This window comes from Ambystoma mexicanum, chromosome 11, assembly GCF_040938575.1.
Source record: "Ambystoma mexicanum isolate Mex_15411 chromosome 11, UKY_AmexF1_1, whole genome shotgun sequence".
NCBI lineage: Eukaryota > Metazoa > Chordata > Amphibia > Caudata > Ambystomatidae > Ambystoma > Ambystoma mexicanum.
Genome location: NC_090934.1, coordinates 729,883,388 through 729,910,210, shown reverse-complemented (window position 1 = coordinate 729,910,210; position 26,823 = coordinate 729,883,388). Strand labels below are relative to the sequence as shown.

The 26,823-nt window shown below is 45.3% G+C and overlaps 1 protein-coding gene across 13 annotated transcripts in view; it reads left to right on the top strand.

The window, feature by feature from the left end:
• Window positions 1-26,823, top strand: part of BMAL1 (basic helix-loop-helix ARNT like 1) — a 989,350-nt gene that overhangs the window by 871,372 nt on the left and 91,155 nt on the right. The window lies entirely within an intron of this gene.

Below are 26,823 nucleotides of genomic sequence, written 5' to 3'. Positions count from 1 at the left end.
CACATCACCTTTGAAGATACGGTATACGCCCAGTCAAGACTGGCGCCTCTACGGGAATCAGGTGAGCGTTACAACAACAGCCGAGGAGGATCACTAGGGATACGAAATAATCATCACATTGCCCAGTCCGGGTGGCCGCAGTGAAAGGAAAGCAAGGGGAGAGACGCTGGAGGAGTGCCCGGAGTGTGGACGATCGAAAGAAACAGCAGATACTGTCGGCCCTTTGGGGATAGCGAGAATCCACTCTTGCTGGGACTGAAGACCACGGGTAAAGGGGCTGACTCACGACTCATAGACACAGCACTATGTCTAATAAACCCCCAAGACTGAAAAGTAAGCAACCCACATTAGAGGAATACACTAAGACGCCGCCCGGCCCGGAAGGAGCCAGGAACAAAGACAAAGCCCAAGTTGGGAGCAGTGCCACCATGGGCGCGAATCAGGAGGTCCTTGAGGCGATCGCCGATCTGAAGGCGACTTGGGAGACGAAGCTCGAACTGGCGGTGACAGAACTAAAAACAGCGCTGGAGCTCCAGGTTGGGGCAGTGCAAGAGGATGTGAATCTGCTACGGCAAGACGTTCGGTCTCTGGCGGAGCGCACGGGGAACCTCGAGAAGGAGATGGGCCCTAACACGGCGGACTGTTCTTCCCACCGGTCGGAGCTTCATGCCTTGGTACAACGAGTGGGTAATCTGGAGAGCAGAGCGGAGGAGGCGGAAGGGCGAGCCCAGAGAAATAATATCCGTATTGTTGGACTACCAGAGGGAGCAGAAGGCCATAACCCCACGGAATTCGTTGAAACAATGTTGTTACAAGGAATCTCTGGAGGAGTGCTGTCTCAGGGGTTCGCGGTGGAAAGGGCGCATAGGGCCCTAACGAGGAAACCACCGCCAGGAGGCCCACCAAGGCCGGTAATCGCCAAGATACTTAACTACAGGGATCGAGAAAGGATCATGGAACACTTCCGCAAAGGTGGGACAATACAAAGGGGGTCGGCAAATATAACGGCTTACCCGCCCTATACCCTGATGGTGCAGCGGAGCAGAATGAACTTTGGGGCAGTCAAGAGGAGATTGCGAGAGGCGGGTCATAAGTACATGCTGCTTTACCCGGCTAAACTGAAGGTTTTTCACAAGCATAGAACTTTGTTTTTTGAAACTCCGGAAGAAGCAATGGGATGGCTCGACATGCAGGGATGCCCCCAGGAGTCAGACGTTCGGACAGGAGAAGGAGGCGATGCGGATAAGTAATGAACGAGCGGGGCACCGGGGGGTGTCAGAACTTAAGACTATGGGACTGGAATATAGTAATTGAAGTAGCTTGTTGAAGGATGTGATCAAGCTGGAAGAAACACATGATCCGCTACTATTGCGATCAAGATTTGGACTAGGAGCCTTGCAGGTCCAACCTTTACATCCCCCATTTAGAGTTTAGTTAGGTTGCCGATAGTGCGGTGACGCCGTGCTGGGCTCTTGCCCGGGGTATTAGGGTAGGCCCAAAAGCGGGGGAGCCTGAGATCCAGAGATGGAGCTGGGCAGCTGTTGGGGTTGGGGTAGGGCGGGGAGGAGGGAGGGAAGGGGTTGTGTGCTGTGGTTTGTAATAGTTGGGGGAGAGTTATGCGGTGAGCCTACACCTCACAGAAAACGAGATGAACCATGGGAGACCTTAAGATAGTCACTTGGAACGTTAAGGGGCTCAATAGTTATCTGAAGCGGAACAAGGTAATGATGTACCTACGCAGACAGAAAGTGGATATAGCCCTGTTACAAGAAACTCATTTAATGAAAGACAAACTAGAAGTGGTACGGAAGAAATGGAGAGGGACAGTGGTGGGGGCAACATACTCTGCCTATGCAAGAGGGGTAATCACATGGGTGGCCCCACATGTTCCGTTTCAGTTGCTGAGCTCGCAGGTAGAGGCGGATGGCAGGATGGTGATCATGAGGGATGGTGGAAAATAGAGAGATCTGCATCGTAAATAATTATGCCCCGAACCAAGATACAGCTGCATATTTTAGGACCCTGTATAGTACACTCAGTGGCAGCGTGGGGGGAGCTATATTGTGGGGGGAGACTTCAATTGTGTTTTGAACCGCACTATAGATAGATGAGATGATAAAATAGTTAGACCCACCCCGGCTGCAAAGGCACTACATGCACTATTGGCGGATTTTGGGCTGACCGATGCATGGAGAACACATCACCCGCAGGATAGACCAAATTCACACTATGCAGCCCCACAGGACCTATACACAAGACTGGACTATGTATTTGTCACGCAGGAGTTACTGACCGAAATACCGCAGGTGGAGTACAAAGCTAGAGTCCTCTTAGACCACTCGCCACTTTTGCTAACATGGCAATACCGCCCCCCTAGGGGAAGGATACCCACAAGGCGATTGCGTGCAGAAGCGCTTAAAGACAGCGTATTCAGGGAGGATATGCAAGAGGAAATAATACGTTATTTCGAGATAAATACTGGCAGTGTCAAGACAGCGGGCACACTTTGGGAAGCCTTTAAAGTGGTAGTAAGAGGAATTGCCATAGCCAAGTCTAAAGGACTGTAGGATGGGATTCTGACCGCATTACAGGACTCTGAAAAGGAATTGGAGAGGGTATTGGAACGGGGCAGCAACACTAAGGCAGATACAGAAATGACACTGGGCCTGCGGCAGAAATGTGCAGGATACTGGGAGAGATTATGTAATCTTAATTAAAAAAAGTACATAGAAAGGCAACATGCTGGAGGCGACAAACCAGGAAGACTCCTTGCGTGGCTCTACAAAAACGAGACTCTAAGGTCCTCAATCAGAACAATAGTGAAAGACAATGGCGACGTAGTGGATACGCAAGAGGGGGTTAACCAAGAATTTGCAGACTATTATAGACGCTTGTACGGAGACGAGACGGGAAGCAGAAGAGGGGTGATAGGAGACATACTGGAAGACATTGGGCTACCTCAAATTAGTGTGGAAGAAAGGGAGGAGCTAGACGCCCCGATCACTCTAGAAGAGCTAGAAGTGGTGGTGAGGCAGCTGCCCATGTTTAAAAACCCCGGGAACTGACGGACTCCTAAGCGAATTTTATAAGGCATATAAAGCAGAGATTCTCCCCCCACTGCTGGAAATGCTTAACGAAGCATATGAAGTTGGGAGATTACCGGAATCACTGCGCGAAGCGGTTATTATACCACTCCCCAAGCCCAAAAGGCCTGAGGTTCCTATAGGCCCCTATCGATGTTAAACCAAGATAGTAAGATTTTAACAGCGGTTCTAGCAAACAGTTTAAAGAAGGTCATAAACAAACTGATTCATCCTGATCAAACAGGATATGTCCCAAATAGGAATATTTCGAATAATTTGAGGCGACTCCATCGAGTGATTGAACATACTGAAGGGGACACTAGCGAAATGGCGATAGTGTCGCTGGATGCAGTCAAGGCATTTGACTCAGTCAGATGGCCCTGGCTTAAGGAGGCCCTAGCCAACTACGGTATGGGACCAGGATATCTTCACTGGGTAGAACTCCTATATAGTGAGCCATTAGCGAGAGTGAAGACAGGATCTGTGATCTCTGAAAGGTGGCAACTTGGGAGAGGGACTAGACAGGGATGCCCCTGGTCCCCCATGCTGTACATTCTGGCCTTGGAGCCTCTGGCGATTTATTTAAGGCAGCAATATGACGCAATAGGCATTGTCGTTGGGGAAACATCACATTTAATTTCACTATACACAGACGATATGCTATTGTATCTGTGCTACCCAGAGGAGAATCTGCAGTATGTGTTGGAAGTGGTGGGGAGGTTTGCCGAACTCTCAGGTATAGCCGTGAACCCAAGTAAATCCTGTGTGTTCCCGCTGGGCAGATATAGAGGGCTCTTGGCGGAGAATTTGCCGGTACTCCAGATACCGTGGGAGGCCACAACCTTTAGGTATCTTGGGATAGACATATATCATACAGCAGAAGCCGAACATAGACATAATACAGAAAGAACGGTTCGGAAACTGGAGAACAGCATGAAGTTCTGGGCGAAATTCCCCTTAGCAATGATGGGACGTGGGGCGATGATCAAGATGGTGGCATTGCCTAGACTGTTGCATTGCTTCGTGAACATCCCATACTCTATACCCCGGCAATTCTTTATTAAGTTGGAAAGCATATGCAGGGAATTCCTAAGGTACGGGATGAGGAACAGGGTAGTCCTGTGGAAACTCCAAAACCCGCATGAGAAAGGGGGCATTAAATTACCTAACTGGGAAGTATATTATGTAGCGAGCCAGTTGCAACATGTAGCCAAATGGCTCTCTGCAGAGCCTACCTTAGAGCATAGGCTGCATCAAGGTGATTGCGCCCCATACTTTTTGAGAGAAATGATATGGTTACCCAATCGGGAGCTAAGAGGTTGTCCGGGGATGTTGGGTCTGGGGTGGGGGATGTGGCAGAGGGCGTGCCGGTTGATGGAAAAGCCGGCCCTGTGCTCTCCGCAAATCCCACTGGTTACAATGATGGGGACAGAAAAGCAATTACGGTTAATGATTAGGAAGTATTGGGAACGGTAGGAATAACAACATTGGGAGATGTGTGGCAAGAGGGGAAAATATTGGAATTTGAGGAGTTGGTGGAACAAACGGGGTTGAGTGCTGGGCAATATATTACGCATAATGGGATGGTGCAACGAATTAAAGATACCTGGTCCGAGGTGGAACTTGCAGAGGAACCGGACACCACACTAGATGTGATATATGATATAGCAGAAGGAGGACATGAAACGTCTAGAGTGTACGTGATGATGATGACTCAAGTGGGCAAGGAAGTGGTGCAACTTAGACTGGACTGGGAGGAGGAAGTAGGGGATATGATGAGTGATGGGATGTGGGAAAGGGCTCAGGGGTATCATAAAGTATCGAGAAATGCTAGGCTGCAAGAAATACAGTTGTATATAACTCACAGAGCATATCTGACGCCACTTAAGATAGCCAAGTTTAAGAACGCCGGAAGCCAAGTGTGTCCCAAATGCAATGAGGAAAACGCAGGAATGGTGCATATGTTCTGGGCATGTCCACTGATAGCGAAATATTGGAGAGATATAGCACAGAAAATGGAGGGCAAGGGAATCTGCATGAAGGTGGATACGGTGTGGGCTTGCCTGTTGGGAGGGTTCCCCAGACCGCGGAAGCTTAAAAATGCGAGTAAATTGAAAGATCTGGCATATGTACTGGCGAAGAGAAGGATCGCAATGGGATGGAAAGCGTGCCACAAGCCCAATGTGGAGACGTGGTGGAGGGACTTGCAGAAGTGGGCGGAGGCAGAAACAGCGGCATGGCAGGAAGCGTGTAAAGGGGACATAGAGGGTGAAGCCGGAGCCCTAGCGGGTTGGAGACAATTAATAGCAGAGCTATTTGGGCCCTCGTATGATGGACCAAGTGATGATATTTCAATAAGCGTGGCTGAAGAGGTCTCCCCACCACAAGAGGTGGACACTGACAATGGGCGAAAGTAGGCTTGGGAGGGGGGAGGGACGGGAAATACAGTGGGCGGAAAAGTAACAATGTATGTGCATTTATGAGCAAGTTATGTAACCACTGTAAGTTGAGTTGGGTTTGTTATTTGTTGTTTGAACAAAATTAATAAATTGTTTTAAAAAAAAAAACAGTAAGCCTGACGACGGGCGACCCATCAGTCCAGATTTGGCTGGATTAAGGACAACATCATACCCACTCCACGCTGGCCTTTGCAACAACCATGTTTCTTGAAAGGCCATTATGGCGTGACTCAATACGTTAGTATCCATTCCAGTCATCAAGTGTGTGTTCCAGTTACCAATTCGAAAATCAATAAAGTCTGGTTGCAATAATGGTTATTTCTGGTGATTCCAGGATTGCGTATTGGTTTGTTGATTTTGAGCAAACTGGGAATTAATTTGAAATTGCAAAATAGGTTTGGAGGAGGAATACAACCTCAACTTCTTGGTCATCGGGGTTGTAAAGGCTGGAGATTGGGAAGCCATATCAAAAGGTTCTTCTAGGTCAATTGGATCAAGAGCCAAAAGGAAGCCCATTAAAAAGAGCTTCATTTTAGCTTGCCATAAGGTGTTACGAACCAATGATGAAGCTACCCAAATGCGAACCACAGACCAGTCTTGTTCGTCCAAAAATTCAACTTGAAGTATATCCTGTGTGGAAATTCCACGTAACGAATCAACATCATTCAATAGTGCCAATACACTCGATCTTGATAAATCATAAGCTGGGAAGGGGGCAGCTCGACACTTTAAAATGAATCGATGATGTTTATTAATAGTGCGTGTCTAGATTTTGAGGGGGCGCACAAGCGATGTGGGCGCTCATTCTTATTGTTCTTGTCTGGGTTATATGTTGGGTGGAAATTATTAGTTCCTTTAGTCAGTTCTAATTGCTGAAGAACTGAAGGTTTGGGGCAGGCACTTGATGAGATTACTATAGGTGGTAAGATGGACTGATTTGTGGACGATTTTGAATTTTAAGTATTCATCCATTGATTTCCTGATCTCAGCCCGCACATCTGCTAATATAGCCTCAGTTTGTGACATAGTAGTTGAACAATTTTCTTTAGAGATTGGGAGTGAAGATACTTCTCGTAGGATTTAAAGGAAGCAACGTAGGTAAGGCAGGTACAGTTTTAGATGTCAAGTCAGGTATTGTTGCAAGTTGGGCCATGGTCAAATCAGATTTGGATTAATATTTTGCTAGAACTGAAATGGCTTGAATTAAGTCATTTAGAGGTTCATGATCTTCACTTCGTGTCTCGTCTGATACGGAGATGCATTTTAGGCTTAGTGAGCTTTCTCTGTTTCATTTTATTTGTTTTATTGGCGTTGCTATTTGGCGTTTGAACACGTCGTATTAATTTAACAAATTGTCTGAAGTTCGAACTCGTGCTCACTAGGCAATTTAGTTTGGTTTGTGGGATCTTTTTTGGTAGAAGGCTGTGTAGTAACATCAAAATGTGAATGAGAGTTAAATATATTGAACATTGGAGCTGACACTTCAGCATTTATGGGATTGACCACAGGAATGATGGCGCTATTGTCAGTACCAGGCGGAAGAGAATTTGATGTTGATATGTCTGTTGGTTCGACTGGTCGAATCACTTCTGAAAAAGTTGGCAAAGAAGTGACAATGTTCATGGATCGTCTGGAATCAGAAGGGGTTTTAGTTGGATTCACAAGAAAACAACTAGAATTCACTTGAGGTGGAGAAAAAGGACGATCACTCGTTTGGGTACCTTGTGATACTTTTGGTTACTTTTGTATCACTTGTGGTCACTTTTTATCATTATGCAACGTAACTTTCACCTCAGTACAATGGGGTGCATCAGAGGACAGGAAAATACTTATAAGGACTTCAAGTGCCTGGGAAAGCAGGAGCCTTTGGCAGGCTACTCGAGGGCTGTGTGTGTTTGCTGGCAGGATGTGGGCTGGGTCAGTCTGACTCAATCCACATACTGGTTTCAGTGTGTCTGAGTGGTATGCATGAATGTTCCCGCCAGTGGTCCTGATTGGACCACTGCTGGGGTGTGTGTGTGGGCTAGTCCTGCTATCGGCTAGTGGGTGTTTCAGCTCTTACCTGGCTTTTAGTATGAGAGGACCCCTGCACTCATTCTTGAGAGATCCTGGAGAAACCTGAAGGAGCTAAGTATCCTATCCAGCTGTGAGACCCACGAAGAGACCCAAGCCCCGACTGAAGGAGACCTGGCAACCAACTTCTGCTGCTGTCCTGGAGGAGCCCTGTCTTGTTCTTGATCTTTAGTAGTCCTGAAAAGGTGCTTCGGCCCTTGGAGTGGAGAGACCATCCATTCCCAACGTCTGCTTGGTGCCCTGCCAAAGGAAGCCTTCGGAAGTGCCCTGGAACCGTCCTGTGGCTGACCAGCTTCGTTTTTGGGCTACTGTGCTGCCGGCGTCGCCATACCGAGTATCGACCTGAAACTTGCTGGGTCCTCAGCTGGCCCTGCAAAACCACCTTCTACGAGATTTTGGCATCCTAGCATAAAGGGAATCCGAGATAGAAGGGAAAGTCCAACCACAGCTACTGAATCCATTTTGCATCGCGGTATGCACAGACCGAAAACTGCTTACCAGTCCCGAGTCCAGTTCCGAGAGGGGTGCTGCATCGAGTCTTTCTGCATTCTTCGACCGAGAGACCTTGCAACAGCAAAAGACTCAAAGCGGAGTTCAGCTCGAACCTGCAACCCCTGGGAATCTAGGACCATGGATTTCAGCGGGAAAAGCAACATCTGACATCTTTCCTTTGTTCTACCAAATTTGGGGAAGATTCAAAGCAAGGGGGTAAGTTAGGGTTTCTAACCTACCCCTATACTTCCATTATAAGTCAATGGGCTTATAATAAAGCTTAATTCTAACACTTTTGGCTTTGCCATAACTTGCCTATGCAAGACATCTGACTGATTGTGCTATTTTTGGGCATTAGTCTAACTTGAACCCTAACCATAAGAACCCTTAACTGGACCCCAGAGACCCTACCTGAATTTTTTCCTGCATCCTAATTTCTGTGGAACTGTATCCTGAACTATTGGGCATAAGGCCCCAGGCAATTTAGGGCTGGACCATTTTAGATAGGGATAATCTCTGTGGACCTTTTTGTGCATAATACTTGTCTAACCTTCCCTTTGCTGGAGTTTCTGATTAGTATTATGCATTATAACCAAGTGAATGTATATATGTATTTAGTTTGATAGTGTTGTGTGATATGTCTACCTGCTTGTAGTCCTTTTTCTATAGTGTGTTTTGGCCATAATTAAATAACTATTTTTATACATCCTGTCTGAGTGTAATTTGTGATTCCCATTGTTTGACCTCATTGTGGACGCTTTACAAGCTCACCACCTTAGCCTAGATGTCCTGTCACTGCTACCTAAACTGGTTTGGCTGCAGCTTCCCTGAGTTGTTCCTGTCACAATATAGGCTGGCCTTCTATACATCTGTCCACCAGGCCAGAGTATAGAAAATCAGTCCCAACACCCTTGACATGGAATATCATTCACTCAATTGTTTGGACAGTTTGATTTCGTACTTGGTTCAACTTTAGTGGCTGCTATACAACTCAGTGACCTCTCAGTCAAAGGGGGAACCCCCCTGCATTATAGGCGTTGAGTAGGTTGGTCACGCATGGACGGGGAGCAGTACCACTCATTAATTGCTCACCTTGCGAGGATGGGTGGTCCAGAGTGATGGGAGGGCCTCTCTTCCAGTCAGTCGTAGTTGAGTGAGCCTGCGGCCGAGGGACCATGACATCCCTCTTGCATACCACAGTGGCTACTTCCTCCCTTGGATTCTCAAAAACAACCTCTTTGAATGCATTGTGTCCTCCCACTATTCCTCATCTTGTGATAATTCGTTATCTCCAGCATTGCTGCTTCGGAAAAAAAAAATTCTCGGCAGAGGGCGCTGTGCTCGAGGTCATGGCGTCGATTGTCCCTCGACGTACTCCATACTCTGTCAACGTCACCGATGGTATAAATAGCTCGAGCCGCGCCCGTTGCTTCAGTTCCGTTTTTCCGATCGCTTCGCTATCGAGAACGGCGCGCTTCTATTTTCTGTGAAGAAAATGTTGTCATCTTCGACACCTTCGACACCCAGAACTGGGTTTAAGAAGTGTGCAGATTGTCGATCTAAGATGTCGATCACCGATCCCCACCGGATTTGTCACTGGTGACTCCGTTCCAGTCACCGAACCGACGACTGCGGGTTCTACCAATCTATGACCAAAAAAGCTCTTTGTGAGAGGAGAGGTAAACTGTCGGTGGGGAGGGAGGCCTCAAAAAAGGTTTCGTCAAAAAGACACAAGAAAGCGACTGATTCTAAGGAATCGGATCGCCACAGGTACTCAAAGACATCTTGATCTATGAGTAGATCGAGACACACTTCGTCGTCACCGAAAAAAATGAAGAGGAGACATAGATCTCCCTCATCATCTTCTTCTTCTTCAGAGTCGACCGAAGAAATTCGTTGTCCGACTAAATCGGATTCTCCCAGTAAGTGGGAAGAATTCCGCAAAAAGATGATGGAGGTTTTTGAGAATGCGGATCCGACCCCCTCGAAAGACCCTCGAAAAAGCCATACCCCTACAGTCGCTCCATTGGACGACAAAGGGAAGTCCAAGGCTACCATGGCTAAGACCGGTAGCGTTGAGGAATCCAAAAAACCTCGAGTCGACGTAAAACCGTCGAAGACTCTTCGAGAGTCAAGCACCTCTCCAGTGCCATGCAAGAAACACAAGTCGTCGAAGACTTCGACAACTTCGTTGATGCCCTCGACGTCGATAATTTCAACGCCAAAGCCAAATGCGTCATCAACGCCAATGTCGAAGTCATCTTCGAAGACTTAGAAGACTTCGAAGACACCTTCGAAAACTTCGAGGGATTTGCCAATTCCTTCGAAGCAGATGGAAGAGGAAGAAAGGAGATTCACTCCTTTGCCCAGGTCAGACTTTTTCAAATCTATGTCGGGAATCTATGAAGAGTCTGCTTCAGAAGAAGACGAGGTTACTCCTTTGGGAGTTACTTATGGTACAAGACAAGTTCCTGAGGAACTTATTGACCAGGAATCTAGAATGAGAGACCTGAGTGATACTCTACATTCTGCCAGTGGAGTTGACACATCCCCAAAATTAGAGTTCGCCAAACCTGATCCTGCAGAGCATGCAGATGCTGGGTACAGGGTCTTATGACCAGGGTAGTTGAATATATGGGTTGGGGTAATACTTCACCCATTTCTGAACAAGATGACATGACGGATATAATCGTTGTTAGGGAGAATTCTCTGTTTAGGCTGAATTTCCTAACCTAGTGAGTCCCCCAGCAGCTTTGCTGGATTTTTGGGGTTTAATTTTTTCTCCTGCCAAGAGTGAGACTCTTTTACCCTCACTCTTGGACATGATTTGAGTGTGTTCCTTTGACTCTAGATGTGTTTAATGGGCTATGGGGTCTTTTACTCCATAGGGCTGCATGTGTTTTTGTGATGTGTGTCATAGTGACCCCCCAGTATAGACTCCATACCCTGGGACTGACTACTGTCTCCCAGGGCATGTAAAGTCACCATTGACTTTACTAGTCTTGAATTCTGAACAGAACCAGTACAAACCATCATATTGTGGACGTACTGGCTGGGGCAATTCGATTGCCCCGGGGTCTGTTAGTCGAGGGGGCACGTCTCCGTCCCCCCTGATCGAGTTTTGGCTGGTAGCAGTGGATACTACTTTTTATATTCAACCGCGAATATTTCTCTATGGGATTTTCCCATTGTTCGAGGCTACTATCTTTATTTATTTAATTACGATAGCCTCGAACATACCGCCGGTTTATTTAATTATTATTAATTCTCCAGTTGGTATTTTTTTGCCAAACCTCAGTTCTAAAATGGCGTTTATGTTCTCTTCTGTGACTCCAACCCAAGTCGAGCCCTTTGTTCCACTTTTTGGCGGGCTTCTCCACAGAAGCCCTCCAAAGTGGTGCCACTCTGTCTGGGGTACTTAGGAGGGGTGGAGGGGGATTTAGGCACCCTGGACTGAGTTGCCTAGGCAACTCAAGTCGCACTCCGTCCTGATTGGCCCAAGTGGTGAGCTGGCCGACTCACCACTTAGCATGTTTGAGTGACAGCTAGGCTGAGTGAATAGGGGTTTTCTGCATAAAAGCAGGGCTTTGGGGACTGGAACTTCAGAAGTCGCCACAGGACCTAAGAATCCGACGAGGGAGAAGCTGAGCCGACCTGCCACGACGACACCACCGGTGGAGCCCTGCTGGACCGTCTCACCACTTTTCCCAACGACAGAGGAGATCTCCCGCCGGAGAGTCTTCTTCCTTTGACTGGTGGGGATAACCAGTTCACCGTCTTTTCGCCTTCCCGACGCATCTCGTGGCCGCCTTGCCTGTGCCAAGCACCCCGGCAACCGGAATACCACGTTTTACCACGACCGCGAAATAAAGGGTAATACCTTTAACCGGAAAACTCTGCGGCTGGTTTCTTCCCTGGCAGTGCAACGACCTTCAGCTTTCCTCCAAGTCGAGATCTTCTCTTCCCCTGGACGAGGCCGAGACTTGCACCCGCTGCCAGGAACAACTGCCACCGCTGGAGGATCCTTCCCACTTAAGGTACCGTGTTCCGCCTGGCTTCCCTTGCCACCGACTGTACGGGGTAGATTTAGCCCCCGGCTTTCGAACCTGGGTTAGTCTGGGACACCCTGGCTAAACTTTTCTGAGCCTCTCTAAAACTCTTTTCGAACTCTCTGCAAGACTTTCAAAGCCTAGGCTAACTGTGTGATCTTGGGCGCATTTGTGCTCTGCTCTCTCTAAGAGTGGGCCCAGCCTATGGACTTTGGCTCACAAGTGACTTTTGCTCTTCTGCTTTGCTAAAAGTGTTCCTAAATCTTAGAGTGGTGTATCTTTCCATATTATGTCTTTTTCCCTCCCTTCTTCATGAACTTATTGGAGTGCCATCTATAGTTAAGCGCTCACCTCTGTCTGGAAATAATTGGTGTTAACTAAGACTTATCTGATAAGGAATAAGGGTTGTATATATTATAATATTAACTGTGTTTAGAGTGTTTTACAATAAGAGTGCTGGAGTGTTTAAAACAGTGTGTTTTTAAATAAATAATTATATACTTTGATACCAAAGCTCTGGTCAGTGTTTGCTTGTACTATTGTGTCTGAGTGCCTATTGTGTATACTTTGCATACTGCCTAACTCTTCTTGAGGGAAGTCTGACTGCTCAGCCACAGCTACCAGTTAAATCTGGGTGGTACAGACTGCTACCAAGTGGGTTTACTGCTAACACCTGCAGTCCTGAATCTTTTGCAGTGTTCCCAAAGGGAACTGCACAGGTTTCTGCCTAACAATCGTCAAGGGACCTCAGAATGATCCTGTTCTCCCTTTCCACAGAGCCCTCCAAAGGACTGTGGAGAAAAACTAGGAGAAGCCAGAAACTATTGCTGCTGCAGATAGCACTTTTCCAAGAAAATATAGACCGGCTGAAACGGATCCTGAATATTTGAATAAACATCCGACTCCAGAGAGTTTAGTCATTCAGGCAGCATCTACTTCAAAACAAACTGCTTATCCAACTATCCCTCCAGATAGAGAGGATGAAAAAATGGATGCCTGGGCACGTAAAGTTTTCACATCAGGCAGTATGGCACTTAAGTCGGCAAATGTCACCTGTACCCTAGCCAGGTTTACCCATACCCTGTGGGACTGTATTTCGGCGGCGGCTGATCATATTCCGGAAGGCGAGGAAAGGGAAGGCTTCCTGAATATAGTCAAAGACGGGAAGGAGGCAATGGGGGAATGTCTCCAGTCTGGACTGGATACTGCTGATAGTATCAGCAGACCCATGGCTGCAAGCGTTGTGCTACACAGATTTGCGTGGTTGAGGAAGTCAGGGTTTGCACCGGACGTGCAAGCAAGACTTCTCAAAATGCCCTTTGATGGCTCGAGGCTCTTTGGCAGAAAGGCTGATGAAAGCCCAGAAAAACTTCAGACCTCGAAAGCTGCAGCTAAATCACTTAGCGCCTCTTTGCGCCAGCCTCTAAAACCCTATACCGGCTCATCTTCCTGGAGGGGTCGTTCTTTTCGATACTACTCCTCTTTTGGTAGAGGAAGAGGACAGGCTTCTCAAAGGGGAAAAAGAAACTTCCCTTGTGGAACATGAGGAAGAGGTGCAAAATCAGCCTCAGGAGCGGCATCTGTACCCTCAGCCACTCCTGCAGCCGCCTCCAAATCCCTCTGAGACCTTATTACACAAAACACCAGTGGGAGGCAGGATCTCTCAACATCTGAAGGAATGGCGGGGCATTACCTCAGATGCTTGGGCACTGGAAACAGTAGCCCAAGGTTACTGTCTCCCCTTTCTAAAAAGGCCTCAGAATCATCCACCAGGAACCAACTCCACCAAATTTCCAGATCCACTCTTGTTGCAGGAAATTTTAACCCTGCTAGAGAAAGGTGCCATAGAACCGGTACCTGTAGCGGAGAGGAACAGGGGTTGGTACTCCCCATATTTTCTCATCTCAAAAAAGGACGGAGGACTGAGACCCATCTTGGACTTGAGAAACTTGAACTTCAGGCTCTCCAACTCCAAGATTGGTTGGTAACATTGGACCTTCAGGATGCTTACTTTCATGTGCCAATCCATCCAAAGCACAGAAAGTACCTGAGGTTCGCGATTGGCAATTCTCATTATCAGTTTCGAGTTCTGCCATTCGGGTTGACCTCCGCCCGAGGGTTTTCACCAAACTGTTGACAGTTGTGGCAGCAAGTCTCAGGAGAGGAGGTATTCACATATATCCCTAACTGGACGACTGGTTGATCAGAGCAAGTTCTCCAGAACAAGCTCAGGAACATCTTTCGATCACCTGCCACTTCCTCCACAAATTGGGCTTCTCCCTCAATTTCAAGAAGTCCCACATGATACCATCCCAGAAACTCCAGTTTATCGGAGCAGTCTTGGACACTTCATCGGGAAAAGCCTTGCCTCCCGAAGTGAGAGCTCTCCATATCCAGCAGATGGTAACGAAGTTTCAGAATGCCCAACAATTACCGGCCTTCGATTTTCTCAGGTTGCTCGGCCTCATGGCATCCTGCATTTTCCTAGTACCAGAGGCCAGGTTGAGAATGAGATCCCTTCAATGGGCACTCAGAACTCAGTGGTCCCAGTTCTCAGGGAATATGTCGGATCTTCTGCAAGTCCCGAGCGCAGTTGCTCAGGATCTTCTATGGTGGGCTTGCAACGACAACATTCTCAATGGAGAGTCTTTTTGGCAACCATGGCCGGAGACAACGGTAGTGACGGACGCCTCACTCACGGGGTGGGGAGCACACACCAACGATCTGACAATCAGCGGTTGTTAGTCTCCATCGGAGTCCTAACTACACATCAACCTGTTGGAGCTGAGGGCAATCAGACTAGCTCTGAAGGCCTTTCTGCCCTCTGTACAAGGAAAGAATGTCCTGATAATGACAGACAACACAGTGGCCATGTACTACCTCAACAAAAGAGGAGGAGTAGGGTCACTGCCACTGTGCAGAGAAGCAACGCAGCTCTGGTTCTGGGCAATACGAGAAGGAATCTCTCTGTCGGCAATTCACCCAGCCGGAGCAAAGAACACGGCGGCAGACGCTCTGAGCAGGCAGAGCACGGTCTCTCACGAGTGGGAGCTGGCTCAGGAAGTCCTTCTGGAGATCTTCGCCCTTTGGGGAACCCCTCAAGTGGATCTGTTTGCCACTGCGATCAACCGGAAGTGCGATCAGTACTGCTCAAGGGAATTTCCTCAAAGAGGAGCTCTGGGAGACGCATTCGTAGTGGAGTGGAAGTTTCCACTGCTGTACGCGTTTCCCCCAGTCCCTGTAATTCCTCAAGTAATCAGGAGGTTGAGAAAGTTCAGGAAAACCATGATGCTAATTGCCCCGGATTGGGCCAGGAGGACGTGATACCCGGACCTTCTAGACATGTCCATCTGCCCTCCAATACGTCTTCCGCAAAGAGAGGATCTTCTCTCGCAAGAGGAAAGTCAGGTTCTCCATCCAGAGGTCAAGACACTCAACCTTCACGCATGGTTTCTGAGAGGTTGAGATACAAGGATTGGGATCTTCCGGATGACGTAATGGAAATCTTGCTTTCGGCCAGAAGACCAGCAACAAAGTCTTTGTACCGATGTCGCTGGAACAGGTTTAGTAACTGGTGCAAAGACAAGGATGTTGACCCTTTTCAGTGTGGCACCCCAATCGTGCTCTCTTTTCTACTACATCTAGCTAATCTGAGGCTCCAGATAGGAACAATCAAAGGATACCTTGCTACGCTGTCCATTTTCAAGCGCTCCTCGGAAGAGGTTTCATATTTCAAAATATTGTTAATAATTCAATTCTTAAAGGGGCTTACTAATGTATACCCTCCAGTACCTTTTCATGTACCAACTTGGGACTTAAATTTAGTATTAAAATTCTTGACTTGCATACCTTTTGAGCCTCTGCACTCATGTCCATTGAGGCTTTTGACTCTAAAAACTGTCCTCCTTGTGGCCCTATCATCAGCCCGCAGGGTTAGCGAACTTCAGGCTCTCTCATGCAAACAACCATATACTATTTTTTTATAAAGATAAGGTAGTCCTTAAAGTTAAACCTTCGTTCTTGCCAAAAGTAGTCTCGGACTTCCATTTGTCACAAAAAATAGTACTACCAACCTTTTATCCTCCTGCTCATCTGGGCAAAGAGGAGAGATTACACAGATTAGATCCCAAAAGGGCTCTTAGTTTTTACATCTCAAGGATGGCTAAATTGAGACAAGATGACCAACTGTTTGTGGGTTATACTGGTCATAAATTAGGCTTATCTGTAACAAAACGGACCATTTCCCGCTGGATCATATTAGCCATAGTTGAATGCTACAGATTAGCGGGAAAAGAACCACCATATGGGCTTCGTGCCCATTCTACAAGGGGAATGGCTACTTCTGCGGCTCTAAAGAGGGGAGTCCCAGCAGCAGATATTTGTGCAGCTGCAACCTGGGAAACCATGCATACTTTTGTTAAACATTATTGTTTGGACACTGCCTCCTCTAACAAGGGTTTATTTGCAAAGGCAGTTCTGCATTCTGTCCACGAAAACTGAAATTAGTACTCCCGCCTCCAAAAATTGATACTGCTATGGGAGCCTATCACAAGATGAGGAATACGTGGGAGGACACAATCCATTTGAAGAACAAGTTACTTACCAACTGTAATGTTCTTTCGACTGGATGTTCCTCCCAAGTATTCATCATCGACCCTACCACACAGTACAGTTTACGTTTCTTACACTTTCCTCTCACAAAGAATGTATCGGTCATGGGACACGCCTGGGTGTTCCTCCTATATATATATATATATATATATATATATATATATATATATATATATATATATATATATATATATATATATCATTGAAAAAACCGAACTAAAGCAACGGGCGCGGCTCGAACTATTTATACCATCGGTGACGTCGACAGAGTACGGCGTACGTCGAGGGACAATCAACGCCACGACCTCGAGCACAGCGCCCTCTGCTGAGAAATTTGTTTCCGAAGCGGCGAAGCTGGAGATAACGAATTATCACAAGATGAGGAATACGTGGGAGGAACATCCAGTCGAAAGAACGTTACAGTTGGTAAGTAACTTGTTCTTCTTTATTGATGAGTTATTTTGCTGTCCAAGTCTCTAGTCAGCCTCGATCTCTTCTCCTCTGGTGGTTTGGGTGGGGGGGGCTAAACTCCATGTTGAGGCCTTCATCCCTTCATCCTGCATAGGATCAGATTTGGCCGCTGTAGTCAGTATTTCTGCATCAGTTAGATCAAGAACGTTTGTCTCCCCTGCTCCGCCTCCAAGAGACCACTCTCCTTGCAACACTCTGAATTTATTTTGGACCTAACAGGGCAGTCTAAGGGCAAATCCTCACGTTCTTAGATAGTTGGTGCAAGTTTTCTTTTCAATACTTGGGTTATCCCTATGCATTCCACACCACTTCGTCTCATTCGCCCAGGTATGAGCATCCTTTAGAATTGCCGTTTTGATTTCTGTACACCAACTCACCAGAGCAAATGAGGACTCTGACTTAAATCTCTTACTATGTTTTAAATCTCTAGTCAAGTCTTGCTCTCTGGTCTCCGGCCGGTATCAGGTAATATTATCCCCATACATATGGTCACCATACAGAATGTCGCCGGGAAAAGGTCATGGAGACATTATATTTGTCACCATATGTATGGCGTCAAGCAGAGCGGGGGTGTCCCCCGCTCCCCTTGAAAAAGAAAAAAAGGTTTTCAGGGTTGCGGGGGTGTCCCCCACATGTTGAATGTAATAAAACTTTAAAAAACTGCCATTCTTTTGCGACTTTTTTGCCAGGCGACATTTTTGCAGGGACATTATTACATGGAACCCTCCGGCCTCCCGGAACACTGGAACACTCGGCACACACTGCGCAGTTCTGCAGAGGTAATGGAGATTTTAAGCAGCACTTCCTCTTGCGAAATAGAGACAGTAGACCGACTGTTAGCACGCAGTCAGCAGGGAACACTGGACCACTCGGCACACTCCGGTACTGCGGCAGAGCACAGGAGCAGCCTTCCTCCTTTTCTTCCCTTTCCTCTGAAGCGCGACACAGGGGAGCCTCTCATACTTCTCCTAAAAACACTGCAAGGCGCGACAAAACCGCAAGCCGCTCAAACGTTCCCTGGGGAGAACTCGATGCAGCAACCTTAGTGAGTGAAAGTGCGTCCAAAAAGATTATTCCCACCAAATATCAATAATACAAGTGATCTCCTGGTCCAGAAGCTAAGCGCTTGAGTCAAACCACTCACATGAATAGCACCCTGCAATTTTATCAAAGGAAAATATGCTGACAGGGACAGTAATGCCAAAAAGACAGAACCAGAGCAACTAGATGTTCCCCAACGTCCCTGAAGCAATTCATTCAGCAAAGAGCTGCACAATTCATTTTCAGTAGCATCCTGACCCAGAAGCCCCTTTGGACATCCTCCTCGGAGCAATGATGGCCACCTTTAGCTCCAGTTAATGTAGAGCTCTCTCTTGGTTGGTCCCCACAAGCCCCCAGTGGAAACAGAACCACAGTGCACTGCCCAGCCACAACTGCTGGCACCAGACCTAACGACAAGGTCTGGAGGATCTTGAAAAATTGGTAGTGAGCAATGGGGTCCACGGCTGGACCAACCCTATGTAACACGTGACTGCGGACTCTGAGTGGGTACATTCCCACAGAACAGGTTATCATGCCGTGTTCTGTCTTGCAGAAGGGCGCCCTGACCTCTTTTTGTATGTAACAACATCAATGCATACCTCTGGTCCCCACTCCTCTAGCAGCTTTATAAAACCTCATCTGAATAATTACATCAGGGGTGTGCCATTGCTTCTGCTGGAGGGCCGAATGTATTTTATTAGCCTTCTGTAGTGGCTTGGACTGTCAAATGGACAGTCCCGTGGCTTTTTTTCCATAGAAAAGTTTATTTTTAAAACTAAGAAAGCTGGCATTTTGAGGTGTATTTATTGGAGGGACATTCTCCAATTTTTTTTCCACAAATGGAGTGGTGTGCCAGTGCATCGCCTCACTTGCACCAAAAAGTTGCTCGGCTTTCCCACAAGGCTGTACTCCAATTAATCCTTGCATCTCTCAGTGCGGAAGAGTCCAGAATATTCTCCTTGCCAAAAATCGAACAAAGTTACATTGTCATGAATGTCTTTTTCTCACAGTACTTTTTCCTTTGCCCCTAAAACACAAGAGTTAGGCATCAAAAGGTTACTCTGTCTGCAAGTGCCGATTGTTTTTCTTGTATCCCCTTGTATTTAAGAGCTTGGGATATACTTTCTACACAAAAACACAAGGCACGCTACTGCAAAGAATTACCCACCCTCTCTGACCCTATTTTATTGTAATGCCTGTCATGTTATGCTTTAAATGGCGTACCAAATGGCATTATTTGTTGTAAAATTACTTTGGGCGATCTAAGGATTACTGTTCTTTTATCTAATTCAACCATTACTATACATCAGGGGTTTGCAATCTGCGGCTCCCCAGATGTTTTGGACCACAGCTCCTATGATCTCTCACCATTGACTATACTGACTAGGGCGGATGGAAGTTGCATTACATAGCATCTGGTGAGCCACAGGTTGCAGATCCCCGCTATAGATCATTTATATTTTGGGGGTGTTTTATAACTTGCGTTTGCACAACATTGCCATTTAACTTAACCAATCCCATGTTGCATGTCATTTTTGTGTCATGCACTAATTGTAACTACTTAACGGTAATTTCTAAATTCTTGAATGATTTGTGTGTGTGTTGAAGTGAATGGTGTCCCCTAACGGCATGGGCATGCACTGATTGTGTTTTTGCCATAAAATGGAACTACTGCTGCCTACTATGAATGACATTTTTCATACCTTTTTGGTTTGGTGATTTTGTTTCTCTTCCATGTATTCCATCCTGTTGTAATACCCATCTCGCTTTGTTTGCTCTTTACAGTTTAGTGGTCAAGTAACCACAATTATCTTTTAGATAACCTGTCATGGCCCCAGGTTAAAAGTCAAAAGGTGAATGTTCTCTTGTAATATAGTTATGTAATTAATTCTAATCAATTGTTACATGCTGAAGCTCAAGGTTGTCGCGCACAATGAAAATGCACACTTAAGAGAAACATTATGAAAGAGCTCACACACATACACACGTGATGATAACATCTGAAGACTGTGCCCATTAAAATACTATTTTAGTTCACATGTTTCTTATTTTCTTTGGTTTTGTTTTGTCCCTGGTCTGTTCCATTTTGGTCACTCCCTCAAAATGGCTCAACACTTGTTCTCATCTTTGTGCTGTTGCACAGGCATATTTCTGGGGAATGCTTCCGCCGTCGTTAAATGTGTTCAAGTAAATACAAATACAAAAAATACAAATAGTTAAGATGAAGTGGTCCAATGAAAAGTGTTCTCTGCATCACACAAGTGCTGAATGTTGTGGATTGAGAGCCTTATTTATTTTCATATTCTTTAACCACATTGCAATGTATTTCAAAAGTTAAACATCAAGCAACATGGGAACAAAATATTCTTGTAAAAGCAGGATTCAACACCTCTTTCCCTAACTTAAACACCTGCACCACCTTATTGAAAATGTCTGAGGCTATAAAATGGCATTCACCATGATGCACTCTTTCAGCATCACATAGCAGACATTTGACACAAAGGCCTTGTATACACTGTGCAAGAACTCTGGCAGAGATGTAAAGCTATTTCTAAAGAAACACAAGGGCTAACCTCTCCTACAGTGGGAACGGAGGATAATCAAAGTACACCAAACGAAAATATAACTGATATGATATGATAGGTTATTTATAACGCGCTTGATACCCAGAGGTTTCTAAGCGCGTATACAGGGATCGAACCTGTGATGCTCTGTGTTTCTTACTTCCAAGGCGAGCACGTGGCCCCTGAGCTATCCTCCCGAGACTAATGTCGGTCCTCTATTTACAGACCAAGTCTAATGCATGAACGTGCATACCTAAAGAGGTTATGTGAACAACCCTGTGACGAAATACTATATTCCTAAACAATAAGTATACATTATTTACAAAGAGTATCCAGACCAAAATATATCATTGTCTGTCTCACAATAATGAAGTGTATCAAATTATTTTCTCGAAGAAAGAATCCGAACACAAAAAATTACGACAAAACAATATTAAACAGCAAAATAAATGCATAGAGAAAAAATGAATCACAAAAAATAATCGTGCATAAACTTATGAATGCCTATATGCAAAGACTCTGGTCCCCATTTCCTGGCCCTATAATAAATAACATAGACCAGCGAAACCTGTTCTAGAGGGGCCCCATCTCTTAGGGTCTACTATGGGTGTACGCCAAAAATAAAAAGAAATACTGTGTTCACATCTTGCAACTTAAACAACTGCGCTACCTCATTCAAAATTGCTTAGACTATAACATAGGATTCCCCATGATGCCCTCATTCAGCATCACATAGCAGCCATTTGACACGAAGGCCTGTCTTCACACTGTGCAAGAACTCTGGAAGAGATGTAAAGCTATTTAGCCAGACTTAATGATCCACGAAGCACTCTGAACCATGTTGATGATAAAATATTGACTAGAAGTAATCAATCGGGCTTCTAATTGCAATGATTGGTAGTAGCTAGATGGAGGAAGCCTTTTGGAATACATTCCATAGAAAAGGAATGTTGTAGATGCAATGCAGAGTTAAAAAAGTCAACATACAACCCCAACATTTTAGGCAGTGGCGTTACATGATCTATTTTCCAAACCATGAGAATGCTGTCTTTTGCGAGGGGCCTGTTGTCCATTTGCAAACCAATGGCCCAGAGCTAAAACACGCATAGGTATCCCCCAAAAAGCATTATATCGTAAAGGTCGAATTGGTACAAATATGACTTGTGGGTTTCAACACCAACAACAAGGCTTGAACGTCATTTGCAGGGGAAATGGTGGGGGTGGTGGAGTTTGTTAGCAAATTATACCGAATATTTTAAAGTGAGTCAATATATTTTCAAAAAACAAAGGAATGCCTTTTGTGTTTTTCTAGGGCACTTAACACTCTGATGGCTCTGGGTAACTGAGTGCCTGCAAGTTAAGCAGAACAGGCAGAAGGGGGAGAGATTTAAATAGGAATGGAATTTACTTTTTTTTTTTTTTTTTTAAAGCCTTGTAGTTCTCTGTTTTTGCAGCACACTATGTAAAATGCTACATTCTCACATGCTGTCACCACCTACAAAACACGGTATGTTAAATCACAAATGGGTGGTAATTCCAAAATATGGGCTTGGAAAAAAAAGCCATCTGGGTGTACAAAGTACAGTTTTTTAATTTTTAAATATGGCCATTTCAAGAACTTGGAAGTTTCAGTTCTTACATTATTTTCTATGAAATTATTTTGCAATATTTTTAACACCAAGTTCACTTCTATACCAAATTTAGAGCTTTCTTCAGCTAACATTTTGTAAAGTAATTCACAAAAGTAAACCCAACATTTATAGACAGTCGCTGACATTCTTACTGGAAGCAAGTTTCAATAGGTGTTAGGAGAAAATTACCATATAGTAAATATTTTTGGACAACACAAATGCCCTGTTTTTGTTTGGCAGGCCAACATTACCAAACCACACCACCGGATCAACCACACCGATATATATATATTCGAAGTATACTAGGCATATTTAAAGGAATAGTTCACTCTAAAATTGTATTCGCTAAAAAGATGGCCCATAATCAAGATATATATATAGAGTATTTTTAAACAGTTTATATGTAAAGTTGTGAGCACATGAGGCTCAAACTCAAACGTTTCAAGCACTAGGAGGCATGCATTTTGTGAAATGGATGAGCCTCCTGTGCTTGTGTTAAGCTCTGCCCTTGCGGCACTAATAAAGCAAAAGCCAGTCAGCTGTAATAAACAAAAGCTACCAGCAGGTGGCTTTTGCTTCATTAGTGCCAGAGAGCAGAGAATGCAGGCAGGTAGGCTGCATGCGGGTAAGTGTGTATTATTTTTTCTTGGATCACAGCATTTATAAATACAACGTTGTTGTATTTATATATGCCATGGTTTTCTTTTTAAGTTTCCCGGGCTCCTCCGGCCCGAGGGATCCCAGGAAACGTAAAAAGAAAACCACAGCTTTTATAAATACAACCGCGTCAGATTTGATTGCAGTGGATTCAGCTTTGAGTCTCCCAGACTCCCGTGGCCTGGGGGAGCCCGGGGAGCTCAGGGCTGGAGCCACCGCAATCATAAACCCTGTTGTATTTATGATTTCCGTGGTTTTCTAACCACAGCAATCATAAATACAACAACATTATATTTAGAATTGCTGCACCTTTTCTGGTAGGCAAATCCAGGCAATTATGAATACTTTGCCGGCATGCGGCAGAGTACTCATAATTGCTGCGACTTTCTTTTCTAGTTTCCAGCGCACAGGAAACTAGAAAAGGAAGTAGCAGCAATTATAAAAACTCAGGCGGCGAAGTATTTATAATTGCGCTGCCTTTCATTTTACGTTGTCTGCGATTCCCTGGGCTTTGAGCACAGAAAACATAAAATGAAAGTGAGCACAGCCTCCTCTCAATGTTAAGCTGTGCTCTGGCTGCAGTAAGCAAAATCTCCCAGTAGGGGGCATTTGCGGCTTGATTAGTGCCGCCAGAGCAGAGCTTAACATGCAGAGAGGAGGCTGCTTGAAATCACAAAATGGATGCTCACATGTAAACACTTTGAGCCTCATTTGCTCAAAACTTTACATAGAAACTTTCTTTAAAAATATGTTTTACATATATTTTTGATTATTGCCCATCTTTTGGGACAATAACATTTTAGAGTGAACTTCCCTTTTAATTAACAGAAACCAACTTAAAGCAGTGCCCTATAATAACAGGATGGTTTTTCCTCCAGTTCAACATTTTTTCTTTAACAATTCTCCATCCAGTCTCCCTTCCCAAGGAAATTAATTGGCTCACAGTGACCAGCAGCCCTGGGATTTTTAGGTTTCCCTCATACTACTTCGTTGTGTCCTCGACCCTGAGACTCTTGTCATCTGCTTCTCATCCTCGAGAATGCAGGACCCAGGGTTCACCTGGTCAACGTGCCCCTGCATATTAGGCCTTGAAGGGGCTGATGCTGGGATTGGATAAAGTCTGTAAGACACCCAGAGATTCCACACGAGAGTCACTATTGTGGCTGTCTCAGTTGTCTCAGTTGTCTCTAGTTTGCTAATTTTTTGCAAGAAATCCCACCCTCCCCTTCATCCTTGACGATTCACAATGGTATCTTCCCTTGGGGGTCCTCTCTGCCTTCTTCTATCTCTTCCTCCTCCCTCCTCTGCTTTGCCTTTACTTTCTCTGACCTAGGATCAGCCTCTCAGGAAATGATATACCTGATTTTCTTCCTGTGCCGCTAGCTCCCCACTTATGGTTTCCTACCACTTCTTGTGTTGTACTAATTTCAACCGTTACACCCCCCTCCCCACCCAACATGTCTTCTACTCACTCCTTCCTTGGTGGTCTCTCCTCCATCTTGCAGTTCCCTCTAACCTCTGCTTTATAGCTCCTGCCAGCCTTCCCTCTGTTGTTCTTTCTACCGCTTTACTCAAAACCACAGTCCTCACAATTCCTTGCCACCTCCTCCTTCCATCTACTACTAATCTCTTCCTTGTTGTTCCCTCCAACCTTCCTCCTGCTATTCTCTATGCATCCAGGCAGCCTTCTCTACCTCCTCACCACGATACCTCCACCCCTTCCTCGTCTCTGTGACAGCCTCCTCTCTCCTGCAATCTGTCTCTCTCACACGACACTGAAGCCACAGGGCTCACCATGTCTTTTAGTCTCAGCCACCCTACCTGAACCATGCCCAGGCAAAATAAGTGCTCATCTGTGGGTTGTTATAGATAGTCTTTGGGCTGTGATTGGTTTGTTGGGCAACTTTGTTCTAAAACACTTCATAGGTGCTACTGAGCAACCCCTTTAAAGAATCTGTCATGCCCAGTCTCCATTCTGAAGGGTGGATGCCCCAATACAGCACTCCCATGCTTCGCTGCAGCAGTATCTCCTCTTGCCCACACACCGACTAACAAGACATTGGCAGTGTTTTGGTAATGGTAAATCTCCTAGCTGGCTAATCCAGGGGCATAATGCTAACATAGTGCACCTTAGAGCAGTGAGATTATGCAGGTAAAATAGCTTAGCGGGTTGAGTGTTCGCTGCTGCAATCTGTTTGATCGGTTTGATCTGCAGGTCGTCACAGGTTTGAATACCGGCAAGGCCAATTCAGCCTTCCATCCTTCCGGGGTTGATAAATGAGTACCATCTTCGGTTGGGATGATTAATGTGTGTAAATAGGTTCTATGTACAGCTCTTAGGCGTATATAAATAACAAATCATTATCATTCTAAATTATTGTTCAGGGGATGATTTAATGTGACCGGAAAATCATAGTCATATACCCTGTGACCGTTTTCTGGAACATATGTAGCACTTATTGTCCAGGGGATCTTCAATTTACAGTGTCTGGGCCCAGCGTTGCATGAAAGGCGTTAGTACCCTGCTCCTGTGACCAACCCCTCCAGCACCCCCACATAGAAAGACCAGAAACTTTGTCACAGTGCCCACAATGAACATGCATGGGGATAATATGCATACAATTGTATTACATGTTGCTGGTAGTGATTTTATCAAAATGGTTAAGTGGTAGTAGAAAGCACCACAAAAGAGGCCACAAACTAAGCTCTCTGGTTCATTCCGATGATCAATTAAGATTCACCACATAAATGAAAGAAACTTCTTTGATTAAATCACTAACCATATACACTATCACTAGGTATTTTTCTCAAGAAAAATCTAACTGTCCCTGTGCGCTTATTAATCTTCCTAGAAGGAGGTGGTCTGCTGCCCATCTGGAACAGAGACAGCAAGAAAAGCTACAAATGACTGCCTCACCCTAAACCAACATGCTCACACCATTACTTTTAGGTCAAATTTAGTGCTTTGGGTAGAGATAAAAAGGAGATTTTTCAAGTAGAATTTCTTTACCTTCTAGAAATTAGGGTATCTTAATTAATAACAATATCCCTCTGAAGGCTGGCAAACCGGTTTCAGGGACATCTACTTAAGTATGGTAACATTATAAAGCTACCCACGTACTGAAACCAAAATCTCCTGACAACTCTTTATCTTCATCTGGGCCACTCACAGGGACAGAAGGGGAGAAATCGGACATCCATATGAATGCAGGTTGACAAGATCACCATTTATAAGGCCATGTTACCCAAAACATAATATTTGGTTGTAGCATACTACTAGGTGTGTATTCTAGGGTTATCTACATTTAGAAATTTTAGAGACTGGTTGACTACATGAGCACCCCTTGTTATTGTTTTCATATTGTTTAGTGCTAGTTTGTTCACAAGTTAGAGTAACGGAAAATCCAAGTTGATAGGTTGTATACTTGGGAGTGGGGAGTTGGGATGTTTTTCATTGTAATACTGAATATCAGGTGTCGGGATATTAACCAGGTACTCAAACGAATCTTTATACATTACGTGGTAATATTTCCTCCTCTATTAACAGACCAAATAGGTAGTTCTAAAGAAAATTGATTCTCCTGTAGGACATGGAACATGATCACAAGAGGGACTATTCTCCAATTCCCTAATACACATAAACCTGACTCTGTATTATTCCAGGTAGCACATCTGGTGGGTTCTGAATGTAA